Here is a 27,934-nt window from a genome sequence, read left to right as displayed (position 1 = left end):
TATCTTGTGTACAGTGATCAGTGAAAGTGTTTTTGTACTCTAAATCAGCCATGTAGTGAACATTCAGAGTTCATATCACAATTGTTTTATTTTTTTTAGCTTAGTTAGTCACGGAGAGCAGGCAAGCATGTCAGCAGAAGAGTATGGCAAGCTGACAAGGAGCCAGTTGACTGAGATGTGCCAGGCTAAAGGACTGGTGCATGCCAACATGACTAAACAGACATGATTGCAGCTTTAGTCACAGCTGCATCAGAGACTAGCAACCAGGAGGACAATCATACTGGCCATGGGGATGTACAACTCTCAGAGAATTGACAGCTCAACCTTTCTATAGAGGACTTAAAAATATGTCTGAGTTAAAGAAATTTGAGCTAAAGGCCAAGCATTTGGAAAAAGAGGCAGAAGAGAGACTGAGATGGCAAGAGAATAAGGAAAATAAGAAACTGCTATGCCTGGAAGCTGAGGAGAAGGAGAGGCAGAGGCAACATGAAAAGGAGATGCTGACTCTTCACCAGAGTCATGGAGATAATGGGGAAGGGAGTAACCAGAACCCATAAGCACAAAAGGTCAGTAAATTTTCATTCATATGATTGAGAGGGTATGCAAACAGTATAATGTTGACCAAGGGCTCTGGGTATGGTTCCTGACCCTCTTACTTCATGGTAAAGCTGTAACTGTAATGTCCAAATTGTCTGATAATGACTTTTTAAATTATAATGTAAAGAACTGTTTGCTAGAATTTTTTTTAATTTAACACCTGAGGCTTATAGGAAAAGGTTTTGTGAGCATAGATGCAAGACAGATGAAAATGTGTGTGAATATTTTGCTAAACTAAGCACTTATTTTCATAAATGGGTGAGTGCATGTCAGGTCACCACTTTTGAAGTGCTTGCAGACCTTTTGGTGAGGGAACAAGCCCTTAGCACTTTGCCTGAGGACATGAGAATGTGGTTAGATGATAGACAATGCCTTACTGTAGATGAGTTGAGGAAGACGGGAGACCTAAACCTAGCAAGCAGGGCATCACTGCACAGGAAAGGGACATCCAGTGCTGCACATGGGTCTAAGAGAATCCATGGTGGGCAGCCTAGACTGCTCCAACAGAGTTCATCAGTAGCAGGGGAAGCCATTATTCCAGGTACATGTCCAGGACCAAGGGTTACATTTATTAAATACAACCAGTGGGGTCATGTAGCATACAGATGTCCATGGAGGCAAGGTGGGAAACAAAAGGTGAGAGAGCCAGTAAGTGGGAATAACAAAATGCCAACAGTAAGTTGTCTTGAGACAACACGGTTACCAAACTCTGCAGATATCCTGATAGGGAATGATTTTGGTAATGCAGTACCATGTGTTCATGCAGTTACATGCCGTCATGCTTGGAGACAAGCATGTTGGCCTGGCAGCTTGAGGGACACCCAAACAGACCACACACTTGCAGCCAGGACTGGTGAGGTAGTTACTTCAGGGAGGAAGCTACCCTGTAGCAGTGAGACTGAAGGTGACCCACAGTTGCTCCTGGGTACTGATGTTCCCTTGGACAAAGTGACTGTAAGGGCAGAGGTGAGAAGTAGTACCCAGGCTGTCAGTGATTCACTGCTGTCAGAGGTTGCCAGACTTCCTGTGGAAGGGGAGCTGGGAAGGGTTACAAAGAGAGATTTGAGACAGGCTTAGCTCTCAGACCCTACATTACAAGGCCTGAGGGAGGTAGCTAGTGAGGCACCTGATTCTCAAGGGAAGGGGGAAACTGTATACTGGGACAAAGGGTTACTGTATAGAGAGTGGACCCCTGAATGAGGGCTAGAGAGTGAGAAAAATACACCAGTTGGTAGTACCCAGAGCCTACTGTCTGGCACTTCTAGACATAGCACATGATATTCCTTTTGCAGGTCATATGGGCATAAAACGTACAAAGGGATGTATTATGCATAACTTTTATTGGCCTGGGATTTCCAGAGATGTAACAGGTATTGCAGGAACTGTGAGCAGTGCCAAAAGGTAGGCAAGGCAGGAGACAAGGTGAAAGCTCCTTTTATGCCTTTAGCTGTGATTGAGGAGCCATTTCAGATGGTAACTCTGGATATTGTGGGGCCACTGAGTATCCCACGTTCCACAGGGAAAAATTATATCCTAGTGGTAGTAGATTATGCTACCAAATACCTTGAGACAGTGGCTCGGTCCTCCACTTAAGCAGAAAAGGTGGCAAATGATTTGTTAGAGATTTTCAGCAGGGTAGGTTTTCAAAATGAAATACTGACTGACAGAGGTGCCAATTTCATGTCAGACCTGCTGGCTTCTCTGTGGAAGTACTGTGGGGTGAAGTACCTAAAGACAACCCCCTACCATTCCCAGTCTGATGGTATTGCTGAGAGGTTAAACTCTACACTCAAGACCATGCTATGGGCATTTGCAGACCAGTTTAAGAGGGACTGGGACAAATATCTGACCCATCTGTTGTTTTCTTACAAAGAGGTTCCCCAGGAATCCACAGCTTTTTCACCCTTTGAGTTGCTGTATGGGCATAGGGTGAGAGGTCCTCTTGATTTAATTTGAGATGAGTGGGAAGGTGAGTGTGAGTCCCACAAAGAGTCTGTTGTGGAATATGTCCTAAACCTCAGGACAAGGCTCGGAAATATTGGGCTTAGCCCGGGAGAACCTGGCAGAAGCCTAACAGTAGACAAAGGTCTGGTATGACAGCAATACTCAAGCTAGAGAGTATGCTGTAGGGCAGCAGGTAATGGTTCTCATTCCTGTCAGACACAACAAGTTGCAGGCAGCTTGAGAGGGACCCTACAAGGTAGTAAGCAAGGTCAGTGATGTTAACTACATGGTGGAATTGCTAGGTAGGAGGCAGGGACACAAATTGTACTATGTTAACATGCTGAAACGTTACCATGATAGGGAGGTCCTTGTGCTAAGTATCTGCAGTGGACTACAGGAGGAGTCTGAAGGAGATCTGGTGACTGATCTCCTCATTGAGGCTTGGGCTATGACAATCTTAGCTGGAGGGGTTAAGAAGGCTTTAATTCTGTATAGTGACCCAAGTTTTTTATTGACGGTCTTGATCAATTGGTTTATGTGTAGGTCAAATTTTAGGTTATTATCAATAATGATGCCTAGTAGTTTTGTAGAAGGGTAAGGGGAGATTATTGTCCTGTCTTTTGCAATTATGGTGAAGGCAAAAGCAGTGGACCTTTGTGTGGGTTTGAATAGCAGCATTTTAGTTTTTTTTGGATTTAATAACAATTGACGTTCAGAGAGCCAGTTTTCTATAGTATTAAAGGTGGACTGGGTAGCAGATCTCAAGTCCGCAGGAGATGTAGCTGAGCAAATCAGGGTGGAGTCATCAGCGTACTGGATACAGTTGATATTAGGGATGACTGTATTTAGGTCATTAATAAAGATAGAAAACAGTAGGGGCCCTAATATGGAGCCTTGATGGACATCAAGGGTGTTAGGTAATAGTTTAGAGAGCTTATTCTGCCAGAGAACAGCCTGCTGCCTCCCACTGAGGTAGGATTTAAACCATTGAAGGGCTTTAGAATCTAGGCAACAAGTCTGCAGGGTGTGAATCAATAGATGATGATCCACCATATAAAATGACTTAGAAAGATCCAAGAAGAGGGCTGAGGATATTTGATTATTGTTAAGGTTATTTATAATTGTATTGGTAAAAGCTATCAGGGTGGAGGTCATGCTATGGTGTAGACGGAAGCCATGTTGGGTATCAGTCAAGAGGTGATTTTGGATTATGTGGTGCATGAGTTGTTTGTGTATACATTTTTCCATGGTCTTTGCAAGTGGAGAAAGTATAGCTATTGGTCTGTAGTTGGATAATTCAGTGTAGGAACCTCCTTTATGTAGTGGGATAACATAGGATGTTTTCCAAATGGTGGGAATTTTAGCCTCAGCTATGGTACGATTAATTAGTACTGAAACTGGATAAGCAATAGCATCAGCTGATTTTGAAGGTATTCAGCAGGGAGTTGGTCAGCAGAGAGAGTGGTGGGTTTTAATTTTTTGATTAAGGTGCTAATAAATGATGTGGACACTGGTTGGAAGCTGAAAGAGAGTAAGTTAATATGGGTGGTACTATCAGGGCCAGGAGAGCTAGAAGGTAATTGGCTAGCTAGAGCTTTAATTGTCTCGGTAAAGAAATCATTAAAACTATCTGAGACATCCTCAGGGGATTTATCAGTGGTAGCATCTGGGATAGGGGTGGAAGTTTTAACAGGGTGAAGCAGATTATTTAGACATGCCCAGAACTTCTGAGGGTTGTTCCTGTTGGCTGTCTGTAAATTACAGTAGTATTGTTTTTTGTCTTGTAATATAGGTTTTTTGGTTTCATTCCTAGCTTGTCGGTATTTAACTTGATCATGGGGGTCTTTAGTAGAGTGCCATAGAGCCCAAAGTTTGTTTCTGTTAGTAATTTTTAGTTGAGACATTTTAGAAAGCCATGGTGCAGTTTTTGCTTTATTTCGCTTTAACCAGGCAGGTGCACGCCAGTTAAGGATTTCAAGAAATTTATTGTTGAAATATACAACTGTCTCCTCCATAGGGAGTTGAGTTAGCATAGAACAATTACAGGAGTTAAGTTCCTGCTTGAATTTAGTAGAGTCAAAGTCATTTTTGTTTCTGACTTTTATGAGCAAGGGTATTTGTGGATTATTGACTTTCTGCTTAACTATATAAGTGAGAAGATGGTCACTTAGTTCAATGGGGAGAATACCAGCATTGTACAGTTGGGGGTTACTATTTACGAGTATCCAGTCAAGTATGCTTTCCTTTTGGATGGGTTTACCTAGCCTGGTAGGGTAGCTATAATTTGCAAAAATGCATGCAGGTTAATGTGGGTAGTAGGGGACTCTAAGGAACAGGTGCCCCAGTCTATGTTAAAGTCTCCAAACAGTAGGGTTTCTTGGGAGTAGTGACATGCTAGCCAGCGCAGGGTGTCTTCAAGTGTGGCTATATTATTACCCGGGGGAATGTACATAGAGATGATGTTTATGTATTTACTTTTATTAATTTGCAGTCTGGCGGCAAGAATTTCTGAATTACTAATCTGAAGTGGTTGTTTAACAGCTATGGTTACATTCAACTCAGATTTATAGAGTATTGTTATCCCATCCCTCTTCCTGGAAACACTATCCAGCCTCTGTATGTTATACCCAGGTGGTAACACTTCGTTGTCTGTAGTGTTGGGTTTTAACCAGGTCTCAGATAAACAGAGAATCCCAGGGTAGTGGACAGCCAGGAGTGCATGCAGTTCATGTATTTTGTTATTAATATTCCTAATATAGAGATGAAAGGCCAGGAGAGAGTTAGCTAGTCTACTATTTATAGTTGTATGGTTTGGGTTACAGATAGTAGGGGGTGTATGTATTAGAAGTGGATGGGCATGGGTTGGGGTGAATGTCACCATTGAGTATAAGGCTAGTACTATACATAGTGATGAGCTTCAGGAGTTTGTTTAAAAGTCTATAGTAGTGCTTAGATCTAGAGCTAAGGTGCCAGGGATTGGTACGCTGAAAAAGAGAATAAGTTGTGGTGCTGGACCCAATGTTGTTAGCATAGCTGAAAGAGGGATGTTTTCCAGTTGGGATTATAGTTTGTCCTTTTGGGTACTGATAACCAGTAAGTGATTGGTTTTCATACAAGGTAAGTGCATAAGTGACTAGCAGAATGGGTACTAAGGAGTAATATAACATTATGAGAGAAGGAGTATAGTTGTAAGGATGCAAGATTTGTTAGACAGAATAGCAGAAGATCAGAATGGTAAGTGTATATGTAGCAGTGTGAGGTGGAGAGTATATGATTAGGTGGGACCTGATAGGATGATTAAAGCAGGGTGGGTAGAGTATAGTGATGAAAGCTGATAGGATGTTGAAATAAGGGGTGTGGTAATGTATCTATAAATGAAGAAGTATTGGGTGTGGGTGGGAATTGGGGGGAGGGAGGAGAGAGGAGTGGGGCTAACACCAACTCCAAGAATAATCTTAGGTATCTTCTTTGGTCTTGGTAAGTAAGGATAAGAAATGTAGTGATAACCTAATGGTCTTTTATGTTTGTTTTTTTTTTTAAAACAGAGTATGTAGCTGTATTTGTAACACTGTTTACACTAAAGTTAGACTATGCCTTAAACTCCTGCAGGGTAATTGTTAGCTACAGGTAGTGGGTTCAGAATATAATGTTCAGGATTATGTGTGGGAGAGCAGGGTAAAACTGCAATATTCAGGGCTTAATTGTAGTTAATCAACTAAATGTTATAGAGTGCAAGGGGCAGCTAGAGTAAATTATAAGCAGGGGTACCAGATTATTATGGGGCAGACTAAGGTGCCTTTAGGCCCAGGTCAGCAGTATACAATATATGGTTTACAGTGGAGTTTTAAGGTATTAACCTTAGCAATTGTAGGATGGACTCCAGGATGATTGTGGGTACTGTTTTCTGAATAGTTTCCTTCAGGCAGAAGATTCTGTTTGCTAGGTATTTCGGAGGTCTACCATTTTGCAAACCCACTAAGTGGTATTGCGTGACAGTCAGCAATCTTCCACACCTGCAGGTCCAGAACAGTTGCATATTTTGTGTTTGGCATCCCAGCTGTCAGTAATACTTGTCTGTCAATGTTCCAAATCTAGTCTTGTTGCTACATAACTGGTATAGTAAGAGATCTACAGTTTCACCCATGTTGGAAGTCCATCAGTGAATGTAGTGATTTCGTATTCTGTCCTATTACAACAGAAAAGCTGTAGGGTGTCAGGTTCTTGCTTCCTGGAGTTTTATTTAGTTACGGTAGTCAGCTTCATTGGATGAAGTGGAAAATGTGTATTGTAGTTAATCCCAAGTGGGGGGGGGGTGTCACGCAGGAAAGAAACCCATGCAATAGCTGTGCATGCACAACTAATATAGGGGCAGGGTACCTAAAGCATTTATAGGGCAGAAAATAAATATGAGTTAGGTAGTTGAGAGAATATCTTACCACCATTGATCTTACCAAGGGTTACTGGCAGGTGCCCTTGACTCCCAGTGCTAGAGAGAGGTCAGCCTTTGTAGCTCCTTTTGGCTTGTATGAGTTTACAAAGATGCCCTTTGGGATGAAAAATGCCCAAGCAACTTTCCAATATCCTAGCAGGAGCAGGAGATTTTGCCCTTGCTTGCATAGATGATGTTTCCATCTACAGACATTCCTGGCAAGAGCACCTTCAACATGTATGGGAGGTACTGGGCAAACTACAGACAGCAGGGATGATCATTAAACCCAGCAAATGACAGGTGGGTATGGTAGAGTTTTCCTACCTTGGGCATAGAGTTGGGAGTGGTAAGATCAGGCCAGAACCTGCCAAAGTGGAAGCCATTCAGGCATGGCCTACACCTGTTACTAAAAAACAGGTGAGGGCATTTTTAGGGACATCAGGGTACTACAGAAAGTGCATCCCCAATTATAGTACCATAGCTGCCCCCCACACAGATCTGACAAGGAAAAACAGGCCAGATAAGGTAGTGTGGACCTCAGCATGTGAGCAGGAATTCCAGAAGCTTAAATGAGCTTTGGGAGGACCCCCTGTGTAAGCCAATCCAGATTACAGTAAATAATTTGTTGTGCATGTCAATGCTTTCTGACCATGGGGTGGGGGCTGTACTTAGCCAGATTTCTTAAGAGGGAGAAGATCACCCACTGGTTTATCTCATTCATAGGTTCTTTCAAGCTTTTTTTAAAGTTGTCTCAGGGTTCAACTTCTGTTACTTAAGAAGTTAACTTGTGAGGTTTTCTACCATTTCACACTGAGCTAATCAGAGGAAGGGCACTGAGCAAACTGATCTGTGACATATAACATTAAATATCCTGTTTTTGCTTATTTGTATGAGTTATTTATAAGTTCATATGTTCATAAGCTGGTACTAGGCTATTGTCACTAGGGCCTATACAAGCCTAGCCATAACAATTCCCTGGATATTTCTTCGCACAATATTTACTTCCCATTTATTTATTGTCTGCTGCATACTTTTCTAGCTAGCTTCACTGTGTGTGAGGTATTAACTGGACATTTTCTACATTTGTTAAGCATCTTTTTGGGTTTGTTTGTTCTGATTTTTGTTTCCCTATTGGTATTCTGTTGTTATTAGGTTCATAGGTTCATAGGTTCGTACTAGGCTATCTGCCCTAAGGCATTTATAAGCCTAGCCAGAGTGTATGTGGCTTACACCACCCCTTAGGATGAGAATACTACGCCCTTTTAGGGTTTAGTTTACTATGCCTCTGTCTAGTAGTGACAAAGAGATGACACCTGGGGTAAACCTACGATCTCCCATCCACTCGCCGAGATTTCTCTTGAATAGAGTCAGTGAGGGTCTCTGCCTAACATGGACTGGGATTCTGTTCCAGAGTATAGGGAGCCTCTGGGTTATGAATCTGTCCCTCCAGCACATCCTATTTATTTCTGTGTTGAGGTTTAAGTCACTTGTTCTCGTGGCTCTGATGGATTTGGATTTTCTGAGGTGGAGCATGTCCATTAATTCAGGATTGGACATGGCCTTGTACGTCAGGCACAGATCACCTCTGAGTAGGCGGTATGCGACTGAATAGAGCTGGAGTTTTTCAGTCGGGCAGCATATGACATATGTTTAAGACCCTTTATCCTCTTGGTGAGGAACTTTTGGGGTCTTTCCAACTGCTGCAGGTGTCGGGTGAGATACATCCCAAATGGGGCATTGTACTCAATCATTGGCCTGATAAGAGAAGAGTACAGGGGCACAATGACCTCTCTTGATCTAGATGTGAAACCCTTCATGATAAGGTGGGCAATATAGAAGGTCTTCCTAACAACTTTGGCAATGTGAGTGTCAAATGAGAGGTTACTGTCAACCTGGGTCCCTAGGTCCTTGATTACCTCTTCCGTACTTAATGGATTACCGCCTATGTGGTAATTTGTCGGTACCTTGTTTTTCCCAAAGGGTATGACTATACATTTTTTGGCGTTCAGCTTAAGGCCATGGCTCTGGCACCAATTATCCATTTCTATGAGGCCTCTCTGAAGGATCTTTGTGTCCACTGGAGTATCAATTTATACTTGGTGGCTTTGCAGTTGCCCACCCCTAAAGTAAATTTGATATGGGACACTCCTCCCAGTCTAGTGTCATTACCTCATTCTACCTAATACAGGGAGAACATTTGAGAAGGCCAACCCACTTAGTTTCTTAACCTTGAATTATTTTCTGCTCCTTCTTTCTCCCTTTCCACTTTACAAAAAAAAAAAAAATTCTAAGCTTGTTTCCTGCCTTTCCTGTAAGTAGTGTAGTCCAGATACAGATTTGCTATATCCAGGACTATTTGTAAGTTTCTGAGCCACCAAGCCTTTCTGTGTTGCAGGGAAGCCTTCTAGGTTATCAGTGGGAGTGATAAGCACTTTATCTAAAAAAACAAAACAAAAAAAGAACATTTTATGCATCGCTGCTTAGCTAGGGTTAAACTATTCCCGGTGCCATAAAGTCTGCTCTTCAAATTTCCCCTTAGAACTAGCCAGATTCTTAGTTTTAGCAATTAAATCTGTTTCTTTGAGCTCAGCACTTATTCAGAACTCGTTGTAAGCACTAAATAAGCTACAAATTACTGCAGCACTCATCTTTTCTCACTTGTCTAGAGGAAAACAGTTTTTATTACTTAATAAATAAGCACCTATCCAGGCATGTCTAAGGGTCAGCTCTCTGTATTTTCTCCTGTCTACCTGATGAATCTGGGCATCTTGGGGCAATGCAGCAATTATCTCATTTACACAGACAACCCTCTCCTCCTAACACCCAACACTAGAACCTGTGAGAGATGCACTTATATAGCCAAACTGGAAGCAAAGCTCTCTTCACCCAAGACTGGACTAGACAGTCAAGAGGAGAAGGTAAACACTTGCACCACACCACACTCATCACATTGTCCCTCAAAACCTACACCACCAAAACACACACATAGAAACACAAAACACATACCTACATTCACGGAGGCTCTCAATAAAAATCTGCCCGAGCAACAGGGACCTTCCAAAGCAGAAAAGCAAGCAAGCTCCACCACCCAACATAACCCAAATGACACATAGCCCACAAACTCAGTGTGCCACTCAACCACAGCCCATAAGGCATAACAACGTACCCAACACTCTAGTCATTGGTGACTCTATAGTCAGGCACACTGATGTTCCACTCACCAGGCTAAACAAGGAGAAAGTTACTGTCAGCTGCCTGTCAGGTGCCAGGATCTGCCACATAATGTGCTAAGAAAAAACAATAACACTGGTTGTAACAAGGCTAAAAACAAAAGCATTTAATGGTGTAAGCGCTTTCACGGATACAATCAAACAAACAGCAGCACATTTAAATTCTAAAACAATCAACCTAATTATGACATCATACAATAAAACATAGCTTACTTAAAGGAACATTGTATAGCAACTCTTAAAAACAATAAAACCAATGCTTCAATGGCTTTGCCTTGAGAAAGGGTTTAAGTGAAACCATGCTGTTCAAGCCCAGAGGCTTGTCAGCATGGAATCGCAGAATCCATTCTTGTTCACCTAATTCAGTAGTATTTTTAAAGTCACCACCTCTCTTTCAACAGTTACAGTCTGAAGTATTAAAAACTTAAATGTGTGGTCCATGCCTTCCTTCATGTTATGCATAGCGTATGCACTGTTTTCTTTCATATTCCTGATGTCCCTAAAATGTTCTAGTATCCTGTCCTTAAGGCAACAATTCGTTTTACCTACATAGAAAGAAAAACATTTTACACAATTGCTAAAATAAATAACATTACAGGTCCTACAGTCAGCATAGATATTGGGGTCAATCTTAAAGCCTAAAATGGGATGTGTAAAAGGTCCTCCCATGTGTATATGTCTGCATGCCATACAATTTCTGCATGCATAAGTACCTATTCTCTCTGACCTAGGAAACTTAGTAAAATCAGCAGTTCTATAACACAAATGGCTTTTCAAGGACCTATTATAGCGAAAGGTAAAGTTAGGTTTTTCACCTATCATCCCTTTAAGCCCTTTAACTGTAGACAAAATGTCCCAGTTTTCATAGTTTCATAGTTTCATAGTTTAGTACTAGGCTATCTGCCCTGGGGCATTTGTAAGCCTAGCCATAGTGATGTGGCTTTTGCCATCCCATGAAATGGTACAAAAATGTACAGAATAAATTTAGAATACTGTGCCTCTGTCTAGTAGTGACACAATGAAGGTCCCCTTATATAATAGAATTAGTTTACTGTGCCCCTGTCTAGCAGTGACACAGATGTGAACCCTGGGGTAAACTTACGATCTCCCATCCACTCATCAAGATTTCTCTTGAAGAGAGTCAGTGAGGGGCTCTGCCTAATATGAACTGGGATCTTGTTCCAAAACATGGGAAGCATCTGGGTTATGAATCTATCCCTCCAGAATGTCCTATTCATACTTGTGCCAAGGTTTAGGTCTTTAGCTCTCGTGGTCCTGATGGATTTGGATTTTTTGAGGTGGAGCATGTCCATCAGATCCTGATTGGACATGGTCTTGTACGTCAGGCAGAGATCACCTCTGCGCAGGTGGTATGCTACTGAATAGAGCTGAAGTTTCTTTAGTCTGGCAGAATAAGACATATGTTGGAGACCCTTGATCCTCTTGGTGAGGTACTTTTGTGGTCTCTCCAGCTGTTGCAAATGCCGGGTGAGGTACATACTAAATGGGTCATTGTACTCAATCATGGGTCTGATGAGGGAGGAGTATAAGGGTACAATGACATCCTTGGATCTGGATGTGAATCTCTTCATGATGAGGTGTGCAAGGTAGAATGTTTTTCTAACCACTTTGGCAATGTGGGTGTCAAATGAGAGGTCGCTGTCGACTTGGGTCCCTAGGTCTCTGATTACTTTTTCCGTACTCAGTGGGTTGCTGTCTATGTGATAATTTGTGGGTACTTTGTTTTTCCCAAAGGGGATGACTATACATTTTTTGGCATTTAGTTTAAGGCCGTGACTCCGGCACCAGTTGTCCGTTTCTGTGAGGCCTTTTTGTAGGATGTATGTGTCCGCTGGTGTATCGACTATGGCGCCTAGTTTGCAGTCATCTGCAAACTTTGTCAGCCACAACCCTCCCATGTTTGCTTTAACATCTGAGAAATAAATGCCGAACGAGAGGTGTCCCAGGACAGATCTCTGTGGGACACCACTTGTGACTGGCTTTGAGTCTGACATTGCTCCAGCTATTTTAACTTTATGGGTTCTGTCCTTTAGCCAGTTTGCAACCCATTTAGTGACATAAGGGTTTACGTTTAAGCTGTTGAGCTTATCTATGATGCCTGAGTGGGTATTGTGTCGAAGGCCTTAGCCAAGTCCAGGTAGGCTGTATGGACTGCTTTGCCCTCATCAATGGCTCTAGTGACTGTTTCGAAAAAGTCAACCAGGTTCAAAAGGCAGGATCTGCCCTTTACAAAGCCGAACTTGAGTGGGGTCAAGTGCCTATAGGTCCCCTATGTCTCTGTTTATGAGTTCCATAATGATTCTTTCCATAGCTTTGCAGACCAGGCTGGTTAAACTTATGGGGCGGTAGTTCCCAGGGTCTGTAGAGGTACCCCCTTTGTGGAGTGGGACCATTGTTGCTGTACGCCAGTGTTCAGGTACATATCCTGTAGTAAGGCTAAGGTTAAATAGCATTTTTATGTGTGGGTTTAGCTCCTCTTGGAGTTCACATAGCACGCAACCCGGGATACCGTCAGGTCCCATTGATGCTGTGTTTTTAGCTTTGTTGAGGGCAGTTCTCACTTGGACATCTGAGATGACAGGGAGATTACATTCAGCTGGGATAACTATTTCTTCTTTTGGGGGTGAGGGAGGGGAGAAATTTGCACTGAACCTGTCAGCCAGAATGTTGGCAATATCTGTGGGTTCAGTGTATTTTTTGTTTTTGTGAACTAACTCTTAGCATATCTGAGGGTTTCTGCCCAGGTTTCTAACATAGCTGAAGAAGGCTTTGTGGTTATCTTTAGTGTCCTTAGCGATTTTTCTCTCAAAGTTGGCCTTGGATGTTTTTATGAGAGAACGTAGTTTTCTGCTAATGTTGATCAGAGATGTCTTCCCTTTATGGGATTTTGCTCTGACATGCAGTAGCTTCCTTCTTTTGTTATACAATTTGTTAATGGCTGAGGTCCACCAGACAGGATGCTTGCCTTTGGTGGAGAGGGACTTGGATTTATTTGGGATTGCATGATCCATGCATTCTTGGAGATGTCCATAGAAAGCATTTGTGAAGGAATCAGCATTGTGGGATGTGGTATCCACTGGCCCAGTGGGCTTAAAGGATACCATCTCAGTCTTAAGAAGAGTGAAGTCTGCTTTTGAGAAGTTTTTCACTGTGGTCTTTTGTGCTGGGGGTGGTGGTGGGAAATGTATATCCAGGGTGATTAGTTTGTGGTCAGATCTCATTAGTGAGGGGTATACCTCCGGTGTGGAGCATTTTGTCCCCATGTTTGTGATGATCAGGTCTAGTATATTATCTCCCCTAGTGGGAGAGGTGACTAGTTGTTCCAGTGCATTTGAATTTATGAATTCCAGGAACCTTTGGGCTAGGGTGTTAGGGCTAGAATAATGTACCCAATCTATGTTTGGGTAGTTGAAGTCTCCCAGTATGATGGCATTTTGTGATACATTCATATCCTCCAATGTCTTCAGGAAGGCTGAGTGGGGTTCTTGAGATTGGAAGGGTGGTCTGTAACATGCTACCAGTTGTATAGCAGTTTTGCCTATGGTTAGTTGCACCTGTATGATCTCTGATGCTTCATGTGTTGCTACTAACCTGGAGGTGTGGGTGTCCTTGATGAATATGGACACTCCCCCTCCCTTTGTGGTTCGGCCCGGGTTTTGGGGCTGAAAAGCATGATACGAGGTATAGCCTGGTAGCGCTGGGGTGCTCTCAGGAGCCTTGAACCAGGTTTCAGTTACTGCACAGATGTCGATGTTCTCCATGCTCCACTAGCAAAGGTTAAAGGCATCCATAGCACATTATTGGTGCTACATCCAACATCCTTCCTACTAACTTCCATCTGTAAGGGAACAATATTTTCAATATAATAAGGTTTACATCTATCATACCTGGTTCTCCAGGCCTCAAGTATACATTTATCAATGTCATACCCTTTATATCCTCTCTCCATTAATTCTGATTTAAGTTGATCCAAAGCAAGTTGCAACTGGTTGTCATCACTATGTAGACGCATCATCCTAAAAACCTGTCCTTGTAAAATATTCTGTTTAGTGTGTTTCAGATGCATACTAGTGTTGTGCAATAGGTAGTTCTTCCTCACTGGCTTCCTATACAAACTAGTCCAGATAGAATCTAACCGATGCTTGCTGATTTTAACATAAATAAAATCTATTTCATTAGGAGAATTGTGTGTAAATCTCAGAAAACTTGTAGTCCCATTCAGATATACAATTAAATTAATAAGAGCTTGTTTAGAACCCTGCCACAGATCAAAAAAATATCGTCCACAAATCTTATGTACCAAGCAATGGAGCCACTGAACAATTCACTAGAAAGTATATACTCATGTTCCCATTTGACCAACGAAAGGTTGGCGTAGCTATTGGCACATGCAGTGCCCAAAGCCACGCCAACCTTCTGTAAATAACATGTGCCCCCAAAAACATAAACATTATTATCCAATACAATGTCAAGCAATGTACAAATCAACCACACATTATTATTCTCCATCCCCTTATCACAAAGCAACTCTCTTACCTTCTCAATACACAATTCATTGGGAATGACAGCAAACAACAACTCAATGTCTAGAGTCACAGAATAGCAGCCATCCTCAACATCTCTCCATTTGGAGCTGAGCATATTCAAAAAAGTCTTAGTATCTTTCAAAACTGTTGAACAACTATCCAAAATTGGATGTCAATTCTTCTCGATGTATATGGAAAAGGGTTCTGTGGCCCATCCTTTACTAGAAACAATAGGGCGCATTGGCAGATTTCTCAAGCCCTTATGTATTTTTGGTAACCCATATACTACGGGTATCACAAGATGTTCATCAGAAAAATAATTAAAGATGGACTCAGATATCATACCAGTGATCAAAAGATCAAAAACTAAAAAAGATACTCTATCTATATTCCCTTTGTCTATATTAATGGGCATGCATTTGTATGTATTATAATCATCAAATAAAACCAACATAAAATTCCTTATCTAACAGCACTATACCCCCTCCTTTATCAGTGGGTCCTATCTCAATAGAAGGTAGTTGCTTCAACTCTTATAGTGCCTAATTTATGATAGGACATGTTAAAAAAACTGAAGTTTAACATTACTAACAAAAGCTTCCCTTATCTGTTTATCACAGATTTCTACAAAGGTATCTATAGTAGCATTATTCGGTGGAATATACAGATTAGGCTTTTTAAACAAGCACTGGGCAGTCATATCTTTCTCAAATATGGCTTTCAAAGTTAAAGTTCTACCATACAGTCTCAGATCTTTCAGTACTTCAACTAGATCTGCTTTCTGAGCTGGAACAAAGCTCATTTCTTTATTAAGCAATGACAATTGCATATCAGTAAGCGTATATGATGAGATATTTAAAACTAAACCTGTTTGAGTCTCTTACCGTTCTTGTAGTGCTCAACTGTACTGTGCATTATCCTCATTTTCCCATTCCTGGTGCGACTTCTCGAGCGACCCCTTATCGGTAGTGGATTGTGGAGTAAAAAACACTCCATATTGTTCGCCACTAATGTACTTCCATCACTGGTAGCCTTCGGCACTGGTTGAAACAGTTTCGGTTCCTTTTGTCTAACCACCTGACCATCTAGTGGTTGCAAATTTGCAGTACTATGGTCTTCACCTCTAGTTTGGCTTACAATGATGTTGTTGATCATTCTCGAATCTGCAGTCTGTTCATTTATGTTCTGCCACATAATGCACACACTCAAGTCACTCCACAACAAGTACAAATATGACTCTGTCATTGTCAATGTTGGTATGAATGGCCTGAGATATACTGCCCTGGACTACATGAAAAGAGACATGGAGGAGCTGTCCAATCTTGTAGCCCAGACAGGTATGACCCTAGCCCTGTGTAGCATCCTGCCATTACCCAGAATGATACCATAGTACAAGGACAAAATGATTGACTTCAACAATTGGCTAAACTTCTGGTGTCATACTAAGGGGATCCAGTATCTGTCTGCCTGAGATGGCATGATCAACAGACTATGATGCTTTGCCAGAGATGGCCTGCACCTGTCTCCCTTTGGATTCCGGATACTGGCTAAAGCTCTTGCCATCCCTCTAGTGCCATTTTTAGGCAAGGTTCAAATGACAAATTCACCACTGTAACAGGTACAAGCAAGCAAAATCTGAGGGTAATGCTACTCAATGCTAAAAGTATAAACCTCAAAATGCACTCACTCGAGGTACTCCTTAAAATGGAGAACATCGACATCTGTGTAGTGACAGGGACCTGGTTCAAGGCTCCAGAGAGCACTCCTGCATCACCAGGCTATAATTTATACCACACCTGTTGGCCACCTAACCTGGACTGAAACAGTAAAGGCAGTGGTGTCTCCATATTCATTGAGGATATCCACACCTCCAGACTAGTTGATCAGCATAGTGCATCCGAGATTATCCAAGTGCAACTAACTCTGGGCAAGACAAATTTTAGCTTGCTACAGATCCCCCACCATGCCCCAGGATTCCCACTCCTCATTTCTTGATACACTGGAAAATATTAGGGTAAAACCTAACAACCTAATAATGGGTGATTTCAACTACCCCACCATTAACACCGTGCGACCCTATATTTTATTGTACTGGGTCAGTTCATTGGGTAATTATGAATCTGGATAATATTTTACAGGGTATGTGTGCTGATAGGGAGGATATCCAGGTGTTTGGACTGGATTCTATCCCAAGCAACAAGAATAATGATCAACAGGCTGCCTCTGCTGAAAATGGGTGATAATCGGCCTTCTTTAATTTACAGAAAGCCCTGAAAGGATTGCGAGCAAATATATGGCACCTAAGGCTTTTTAAGGCCTATTTAGTCAAAAAATTAGTCCCAAGGGGGCTCAGAATCAGGTTAAAACCCATGGTCAGCAGATCTGAACAGAGGTTGACCAATGAATGGTATGAGGCAGTACAAGAAGGATCTATGAGATTTGTACAAATATTGTCGGATTATTAAGAAAGGACCATAGATTTGAATATTGCTGAGGTTAAGGACCTTAGTCTTATTTGTAAACAATTTGAGTCCCACAGTAAGTACAATACTTTGGTGGCCAATTTATCCAAAGAACTGACTCAGTATGATAAATTGACCAAAGAAAGGAAAATCAAAAAATTCAATCGGGACGTCAATGACTATGGCAGGGGACGCCCTTTTGAATTACAAAAGTCGGTCAGATTTAAAGATATGACAATGGGTAGGGACGGGGCCAGATCAAGGAAAAGACCCAGACCTATTCTTAAAAATAAGGAACACACATATACCAGTACCTTGGGTGATGAGTCTTCTCCCACTGACAGTGAGGGCATTACATCTGATCACTCACCAATCCCTTTAGGGGTACGAACAAACGCCGCGGGGGGAGGAAACACCGAAATAGGTTTAGATTTGGATTCAATGAATGGAATAGTCCAAGCACTTCTAAAATAAATGACACTGGGTATAAAAATGTTCTCAACCTTTCTAAATCTGTGCTCACTTTGGAACAAGAAAGAATTTTAAATAAAGGCTTAGGATTTGTACCTGGCTTCTTTTGTGATCAATATCAAACAGTCAAAGATGTTTTGGAATTTTGCCGTTGTCTCAATTTAAAGATATTCTTTTCTGAAACTGATAATAATAACCCTCAAAGATCTACTGAGTTTAGATTTCTCAAATCTACATTTCAACCTCCTGCTAATATCCATGTTACAGCCTTTCAACAGGCTGTACTTAGGGATTTACATTTCCCACCATATGGTTTCAATATACTTAAAGATAATATTCATGAAACTGAAAGGAAGGCGCTTAATGAATTGAAAAATAACAATAACATAGTGATTTTAAAGGCTGACAAGGGTGGAGCAGTAGTAGTCCTTGACATGGACTATTATATACAAGAAGGATTGTGTCAACTATCTGATATGAAATGCTATATGAAGATGGATATTGATCCAACTCCTACATTTAAAAAAGAGATTGACAACTTTTTGAGAAGTGCAGTAGAGAATGACATTTTATCTACTACTATTGTCAAGCATTTAACGGTCAAGGATCCCAACAAACAGATACTATATTTACTTCCTAAAATACACAAATCACTTACTACTACACCTGGGAGACCTATAGTGTCCGGTAATGGTTCACTTACTGAACCATTATCAGCCTATTTGACGGAATATTTGAAACCACTCCTGGTCAATGTCAGAGCCAGAATCAAGGATACCACACAATTTTTACAAATTATAGCAGAGACCCAAATCGAATCTGACTGGTTACTTTGTACACTAGATGTAAAATCATTATACACCAGTATTCCACATTGGGCAGGTCTTCAAGCACTTCAGTTTTGGCTTGAAAAAACTAATCTATATCCACCTGGTTTCAATACCCTTTTGATTTGTATGTGTGAGCATGTTCTCAATAAAAACATATTTTACTTCCAAGGTGAATGCTATTGGCAACTACAAGGCACCGCAATGGGAGCATCCTTTGCTCCAATATATGCAGATCTTTTTATGGCCTACTTGGAAGAATATTTAATATATGATACATCTCACAACATTTATATCGTGGAAATGGATATTTGGCGAAGATTTCTTGATGATTGTTGAATGGTGTGGCGGGCAGATAGTGAATATCTTAAGGAATTTGTTGATTATCTCAACAGCAATATTTGGGGCATTGAATTTACAGTCAATAGCAGCTTCACATCTATTGAATTTTTAGATGTCAGTGTTTACAGAAAGCCTGATAACACATTAGGCACAAAAATATATAGGAAATACCCAGAATACAATACGTTGCTACATGCCTCAAGTATGCACCCCCGCCACACTGTCCGGAACATCCCTAAATCACAGTTTTGTCGTGTTAAACGGATTAATTCCACTGTGGAAGACTATGAGGTGGCCAGTTCAGACCTTATGAATAGATTCCTTGATAGAGGGTATGCAGAGTTTGACATTAGATCTGCTAAACATTGCTCTGACAATTATACCAGGAGTCAGCTTCTTGAATACCAGGACCATCAGAAAAAGAAAGGTGATGGGGTCTTGAGATTTGTCACCACATATGGTAGAAACAATCAGATTATCAGAGGAATCATGGAGAGGAATTGGAATATTTTGTTGGCTAATGACACTCTTAGACAACATTTGGGTACACGTTGCCAATTCTCTTATAGAAGGGGCAAAACTCTAGGCTCTATCTTTTCACACTATAAACAACATGGAAGTGGAGGGTCTAGATACAGACAACTAACCATGACTGGTACAGAATTAGTGGGCACTGTCCCTTGCTTGTGGGCATTGTATGTCATGTAGCCAGGTAAATAAAACCAAACAGTTTAGTAGTGCCAATACCAGTAAGGTATACGATTTAAGGTTTTTTGGAAATTGTTCCACGAGTTGGGTCATCTATCTTGCGACTTGTCAATGCTCTTCCTTTTATGTAGGAAAAACTTCTCGGTCTTTGAGGATTAGGATAGGGGAACACAGAAGCAATATTAGAAATAAGAAAATTACAAATGCCCTCTATCAACACACAGTTAAACATCCTACTGCCAAGTTTATGTTTACTATAATAAATCGTATTGTGGGTGACAGGAGTCACCAACAGGGGTGGGAAAATATACTTACACACAAAGAGAAATATTGGATTATACATCTAGGGGCCTTATTTCCCCCAGGTATTAATGACCACTTATGATTATATCATATATAATTTAGTAGGACTTTTGGTGTTTAAGGATAGTATTCTTAAGGCCAAATATGTGTGTTGCACGGATGACCATTTATTGACAAGCACATATTTCTATTCCATATGGTGACAGTATCATTTTGAATTACCATATTACTGTGGATGTAAGTTTTGTTGTACACATTTAGATTATAAAAGAAATTTAACTACATCTAGTTACATGTTACACAAACTTAATTTTTGATTAATTGGATTTTGAATACATTATTATGTATTCACATGCCAAGTTGGCAGTTAAGGTCTTATTAGACCATAATACTATCTAATGATTGGATATTGCATGACTGGCATATACTATAAATAGTATCAGGTGTTCTGTTGTTGGCTCTCTACTTTTTCTATTTTGTATGCTCCACTGAAGAAGGTTACACCGAAACCGGTTTGGAGCTTGGGGTATTTTTATATCCTTATGTGACTTTGACAGCTTATTAAAGCTTTTTGGAACAAATTTTGCTGGCCGTTGTGTTGTTACTAAATATACAGAACCAACTGATATTGTCAACATCCTGGGAGATAGGTTCTTTGCTAACTTTACACCCCTCTCAGCCCCTAAAGGGTCCATCTCTATACTGGAAGAATGCAAAGTTCCTGCAATCACGGCTGCACAGGTAAAAACCATACTCTCAAAAGACAAGACCACGGCATCCATGGGACCCAACAGCATCCCAGGCTGTGTTCTACATGAACTACAGAATGAACTGGCACTCCACCTAAGTACCATGTTCAATCATAACCTCCCCTCAGGCTTTGTGCCCATGTAATGGCACAGTGATTATTTGCCCACTCCACAAAGGGGGAGCCACCATGGACCCCAGGAACTATCGTCCCATTAGCCTGATGAGCCTGGTCTGCAAGGCTATGGAATGTATCCTCATGGAGCTTATACAAAAATAACATTGGTAATCTCCAAACTCTGGACTCCACCCAGTTTGGGTTTGTAAAAGGCACATCATGTCTCCTAAACCTGATAGACTTCTTTGAAGCGGTCACCAAAGCCGTAGATGAGGGTAAAGTGGTTCACACAGCCTATCTAGATCTTGCCAAGGCTTTTAACACCATCCCCCACTCTGCAATTATAGATAAACTCACTAAACTAGGTATAAATCCCTATGTTACCAGATGGGTTACCAACTGGCTCACTGACAGAGTCCACACTGTGAAAGTAGCAGACACCAGATCTGACTTCAGACCAGTGACAAGTGGAGTACACAGGGTTCATTCCTGGGTCGTCTCCTGTTTGGTATCTAATTCTCTGAAGTACAGGCTAACATAGAAGGTCTTTGGCTAATGAAGTTCACAGATGACTGCAAACTAGGATCTATAATCAAAACTCCTTACGATGTGGACATCCTACAAAAGGGCCTCACTGAGACAAGTTCCTGGTGTCAAACCAATGGCCTCAAGCTCAATGCCAAAAAGTGCATTGTCATCCCTTTTCGTAAAAACTATGTACCCATGAACTACCATAAAGGCGGTAGTCTACTTAACACTGGAAGTGTGACAAGAGACCTTGGGACACAGGTGGACAGTAGTCTCTCCTTTGATAATCACATTGCCACAGAAGTCAGGAAATTCTTTTACATGGCACACCTCATCACAAAAGGTCTCTCATCCAGGAAAAAAGAGGTCAATGTTCCCCTCTACTCAACACTCATTAGACCCATTATAGAATACAGCTCCCCTTTTTTTTATGTACCTCACAAGACATCTACAACAACTGGAAAGGCCGCAGAAATACCTCACAAAGAAGATTACCAGCCTCAGATGCCCTATGCAGACCGTGTCAAAAAACTCCAGCTTTACTCCATCGCATATCACCTACTCAGAGGTGATCTCTGCCTAACCTACAAAGCTATGTCAAACTCAGAGCTGTTGGACATGCTCCACTTAAAGAAATCCCAATCCCTCCGAGCTACATGCTCTAGGGACCTAAACCTTGTCACCTCAATAAACAGAACATGCTTGAGGGATAGATTCTTGTCCCAGAGACTTCCCATACTCTGGAACAAACTGCCTATCTATATCAAACAAATCTCCTCAATAGCACTTTTCAAGAAAAATTTTGATGATTGGATGGGAGATAGGAAATTCACCCTGGGGATCACTTCTGTGGCTCTGCTCAACAGGGGCACAGGAAAATAATTTTCTTGGGTGAAGAAAGCCAGAGTACCTTTTTGCCTAGGCTTATATAGGCCTTAGGACCAATAGCCTAGTACCTACATATGAACCTATGAACCTAGGGAGGAATGCTATGCAGCTGTAGAAAAGGAATATCTAGCCATAGTGTGGGCACTGTAGAAACTTTAGCCTTATCTGTATGGAAGAAAATTCACTGTAGTTACAGACCACAATCCCTTAACATGGATACATCAAGCCAGCCAGCAAAATGCCAAGTTACTATGGTGGAGCCTAGGGTTACAAGCATATGATATGACACTGCAGCACCGCAGTGGGGATAGCAATGCCAATGCAGATGGAGTCTCAAGATAGGGAATGGGCTAAGGTATTCCCAGATAGGCTCAACTTTCTCAAGCAACTTTTCTCAAGGGCCACTTGAAAAACTAGCTTGAGTTCTCATGGTGGTGGTGTGTGTGTGTGTGTGGGGGGGGGGGGGCGGGGGGGTTATGAAGGCTGCCAGCCCAGCTTGCTGAAATGTTGTAAATAATTCTATGTCATTTGTGAATAGTAATATGGCTTGTATGGTTGTCTTACAAATGTAAAAATACCATCTGTTATGTACTGAGCTTCAAAAATGTAACCACAGAGCTCCCTAGCTGACTTTGCTATAAAGTTAGTAACTGCAAACAAACAGAATGTCTGCAGCTAGAAATTCTTTCTATTGTCTGGAAACAGAAATAATTACAGGTTTCGAAGGTAAAAGTGTTTTTGAAGGTAAAAGTGTTTAACAGTTTTATGACTTCCACTTTTAGGCAAAATTTCTAAAAGATAAGCATTTTCAACACAGCGGTGTTATATTTTAAGTTCCTGTTAGCCTGGGAACTAAAAGTCAAAGGTAAGAAAAATGATGTCATCTGAGATAACCCATCAGAAATGTTTGATAGTAATTTAAGAACTACCTCTCAGAGAAAGTATGTGCATTTTGCATCTTGTCTTGGATCTAGAAACATTCCCTCAGCAGCACTTCTGGCTTGCTAATAGCAAGTACTAGATTACAGTGATTTCTCTTAGAGATAGATATGAATATAGCAAGATTAGTTTAATTGTTTTCTGTATTCATGTGAGACTGTCCTTCAATTTTTTTAAGTATTTCCTGTGATTTTGAACTATGTTGTCACTGTGTTGAGTTATTGAGTATTGTCTTGTGCTTTTATTATTTATTATTAAATATATTTAAACCTTTTAATTGTGGCTGGCTTGTGTAGAGATATTTAAGCTCTTAGAAGACTTGCATATGTATTTGGTGAATCTGTACAGGCCACTCTTAAATAGCCTTAAAGTCTTGCACACACTTACCATTTGGATAATAGTAACATTGCACAGTAGAATTGGTCACCCTTTGGAAAGGGCCTTAAACTAGCTGATAAGTAAGGGTGGTTGGTGGCAGCTGGTACTACCTTATAGTCTGACCAGAAGGGGGCATAGGTAGTGAACCTGTGCCAGCCTTCCCCAGGAATGTCCACGTGTTTGTATATAATTTAAATATCAAAGTGTGTGTGTGTGTGTGTGTGTGTGTGTGTGTGTGTGTGTGTGTGTGTGTGTGTGTGTGTGTGTGTGTGCGTGCGCGTGCGTGTGTGCGTGTGCGTGTGTGTGTGTGTGTGTGTGTGTGTGTGTGTGTGTGTCAGCTACTTATGCAGGGACACAAAGCACTGGTTGGACAGAGAGGGTGCTGCAGGTTTTGGCTTGACCACTCGGCTGAGATCTTAACTCTATAGCTGTGCCAGTCGGGAGTCTTACTGGGGATATGGAGAAAGAGGGAGAAACCAGCCCCAGACTGACTGTTATCTCTGTGTGCTCTTAACGGAAATTGTACTTTACTGTGGGTGTACTTGTCATTCTCCCAATGTGCACATCCCTCACTGGTGTTAGTAGTGAGGATTGAGGCTCCCTGATTACTGGGCCAGTGCAGGGACATCACATCCAGGTTCTTTTTTGCTATGTGTGTTTGACTTCATGCCTTCAGCTTTACTTTTCAAATGAACGAATATCACATGAAGCTTTCATTCTTCAATGAATGAATGATTACTAGACAAAGTTATAATTATTAAAAAATGTGTATTTATACAATGAGATTTTTAATCATTTATATTAAAATGCTTTTTTCTTAAGTTTTTATTTCATAAATTTATATTAGCTTTTTTGTATGCATCTTTATCAATGTGAAAGCAGATTTGGCAGAGGAAAAGGGAGTTAGCTCATTTTTTAAATTTTTGTAACTGTATAATGGGTTATAGGATTTGTTGTATTACTGATAATGAGTTTTAATTATCAGTTAGTCATAATTTTCTTATTTATATTTAAGTTAATAAATATGTACTTAATACTGTTTTCTATTTAATAATACTCATAAATATATTTCATGTAATCTACTATTTTTGCCTTATTTAACTTAATGTTTAGTTAATGTATCATTTTTTTTCTTTCTTCACATTCTCAGCTATATATTTTAATGTTGACACTGAACTATATTTATTATAGTTAACGGTTAGATAGCCAAATATTTAAATACTGCCATAATTAAATGACAGTAAGAATAATCTGAACAAAATAATACTATTATTTTTATGCATTGGTAAATCTGGATTCTATAAAACAATTACTTTCAAACTATTATAAGCACATATCTTAATAGCAAATAAATTAGGATTGTACAGGACTTGTTCCCTTGTGGCTAGTTGACACTAAAGATATAGAATACTGTTGATATTTAGCATAATACATTAAAGAAAACATAGCTAGTATTAGCTGTTGATGGAATTATAAATTGATTTAGCAGTAACAAGAAAATGTAGTTAATATTAATTGTTGAAATAACAGGATATTTAGCTCAACATAGATATGAACTAAATTATATCCACACCCTGAAATTAATGGATTGTGCACAAAATCATATAACATAACTGATATTAATCAACAATTTCAGGCAAAGTATTAGGTATTTAGTTTATTGTCACTGCATGGAGTGAAAATGGGGGAAGAAAAATAGCAAAGGATGGAATAATTATTTTCTTTATTATTATATAATGCCTCATTATACATCTCTTTATTTTAACATTCATACTGTTTGATATCAGGTTTCTTCATTTACTTTTATATAAATTTGCATTATTTATATTAGATAAAAAATTACTGCAGAGCTCTAGCAGATAGTTTTTGTTCTTGTTACCATTTTATGTCAAGGTTTGGTTATGTAATGGTGGATAGTCCGATAGGTGTTTTTTTATCTATCAGGATTAGAATTTTGATAATTCCATGTTTGCAATCAATATATATTATATACAATATAAATATTATATTTTTTTCTTTTCTTTTTTGCCTTGAATTATTAATCTTTATGCTCCGACATTGTGAGATGCATTTTGTTACTTACTATATTTAACACTTAGACTTTATTCTTAATAATTATAAAGGCAACCTAATTATAGGTGGAGGCTTTACTTGTACATTGTAGGATTCTAACACCAATAATAAGAGAAAACTAAGGTTGACACCAACTGAGAAAACACTTGTAACCGGGACAGAATCTCTTAATATGAATGATACATTTAAGAGGAAATAGCCCAGCTCATTCCTCTTTTCTCATTAGGTTTAAAATATGGCACACAGACCACAATAGATACAATTCTAATTTCTTAAGATATAATCTCCAAGATATCCAATGTTATCATTATTCCATACCTGGTATCTGATCATGATGCCCTTACACTAAAAATTCAAACAGATTTTAAAAGTTTAGCTTTTTTAACCAGAGTGCCAGCATATATTACTAAAATGTAAGAGTTTAAACCCTGGTTACTATCCGAGCTATTTTCTTTTTAATCTAATAGCACTTCTAACATTAATATAGTCATAAAATAGCTTATATCTATGGCAAAATTCTAACCTGGTATAAAATAAAATTAAGGAATTGGATTCAGGACTACAAAACATTCAATCACAACTCTCAGTGGCCAAGTCTAAATTTAATAAAAATAACATATCTAATATGAAAGAAATAGCAAAATTAAATAAACAATGTTTTCATAGTTTATCTCATAAATCAAATCTGGGTCTAGAAAGATTAACAATGACTTCCTACTCATTATCACCTAAACATATGCATACTTTATCAAACTGAGGAAAAGTGCAATCAAAAACATTTATAGAAGTTAGACATAAAATAAATAAGAAATATGTATATTAGTTAGATGGATTTATGGGGTGCAGTCACCCATAACACTTAAAACAACTTTTATAGAATCATTTCAGTAGCAGGGGAGTTATTCTAAAGACAAAGAATGTCAAGGAGTTAATGCTTGAGAAGTACAAATAACTAATCCTAAAGAACATTAACATAGAGGTAAAAGACTACCCTTTCCCCACACAATTTTAAGATTCCCCTCCCAAGGCTGCATAGTTTTTGGGACAAGAATATAATTATTTTTTGCCCTAAACTGTGTAATTCAGTTGGTACAAAGTTGTGCAAGTTCAGAGTGGGATTATTCAAGTAGTAGAACTGTGGGTGAAACAATCCGTACATGGGGTGCAGCTGGACTGGCAAGGTGCATTACTCTTCTTTCTTCGTTTTTATTTGTCAGGTTATTATTTCGCATTTATTTTTATATCACTTTTGTGTGTCCATTGTTTATGTTTGGTATTTTGTTTTTCCATAACATGTGAGTCAGGAATATAAAACAGCCTTTCATAAGTCTATTGCAATCCCTGATTACTTTGGGTATGGTGTTTTGTTGGCAGGAGGAATGCATTTCATTCAGCCTCTGACACTTTGTAGTGATGGCACAGTGAAATTTTAGGTTGCATATGAGTTGTAATGCAATGTGGTGAATTGCATAAACAATACTAAAATAAAAAAACACTGTGCCTATGTATGTTAAAAACAGCTTTAGAAGAGTTCAGATTTTACAGTTGTGAACTAAATTTGCCTCAAGAATTCTTGAATAAGCTCACAAAATTTTTTTCTGGGTGGTACCCAAGCTGAGCAGATTTTACAAATGACCTCCATGAATCACTGTTTGTACATCAGGAGGACCAGGGATAATTCTTTAGCAATGTGGAACAATAGTTCGTCTTTTCCACATGCCTACTATTGAAAGCTGACTTAGCTGTTGAGTGGTTACAGTATAACACTGCAGCTTTTTTCTGACACATTCTGATTAGCCATCCTTCACCAACAGTAATGCAACCTGTACTGCTCATCTAAGAATGGGATTATATCATTTAATTGAAATCACATTTCACTGAAGCTTAATTCATTGACACAAATTCAGTGAAAGCTCACTTCACTGAAAACCCAATTCACTGAAAGCTCACTTCACTGAAAACCCATTTCACTGAAACTCATTTAGTTGAAAGGTATATATGGCCTTTTTCCCACTTTTGTGCGATCCTGGAGTTAGTATATAAAGTAAGGGGGTGTGGGGGGCACAGCCTCCCAGATTGGGGGTGTGGGGTATATAGCCTCTCACATATTGTAAATATTTTAAAGCATATAGATGGATACTTGTGTAATGAAAGAAGTCTTCCAGAAGACAACATATAACCAATTTATGTGGAGGACTTTGCCCCCCACACCCCCCTTACTTTATATACTAACTCCAGGATCGCACAGCAGTGGAAAATAGGCCATATATACCTTTCAATGAAATGAGTTTCAGTGAAATGGGTTTTCAGTGAAGTGAGCTTTCATTGAATTGGGTTTTCAGTGAAGTGAGCTTTCAGTGAATATGTGTCAATAAATTAAGCTTCAATGAAATGAGTTTTTAA

This window comes from Protopterus annectens, chromosome 3.part1, assembly GCF_019279795.1.
Source record: "Protopterus annectens isolate FY-2018-M chromosome 3.part1, PAN1.0, whole genome shotgun sequence".
Classification (NCBI taxonomy): domain Eukaryota; kingdom Metazoa; phylum Chordata; order Ceratodontiformes; family Protopteridae; genus Protopterus; species Protopterus annectens.
This window is presented reverse-complemented; position numbering follows the sequence as displayed.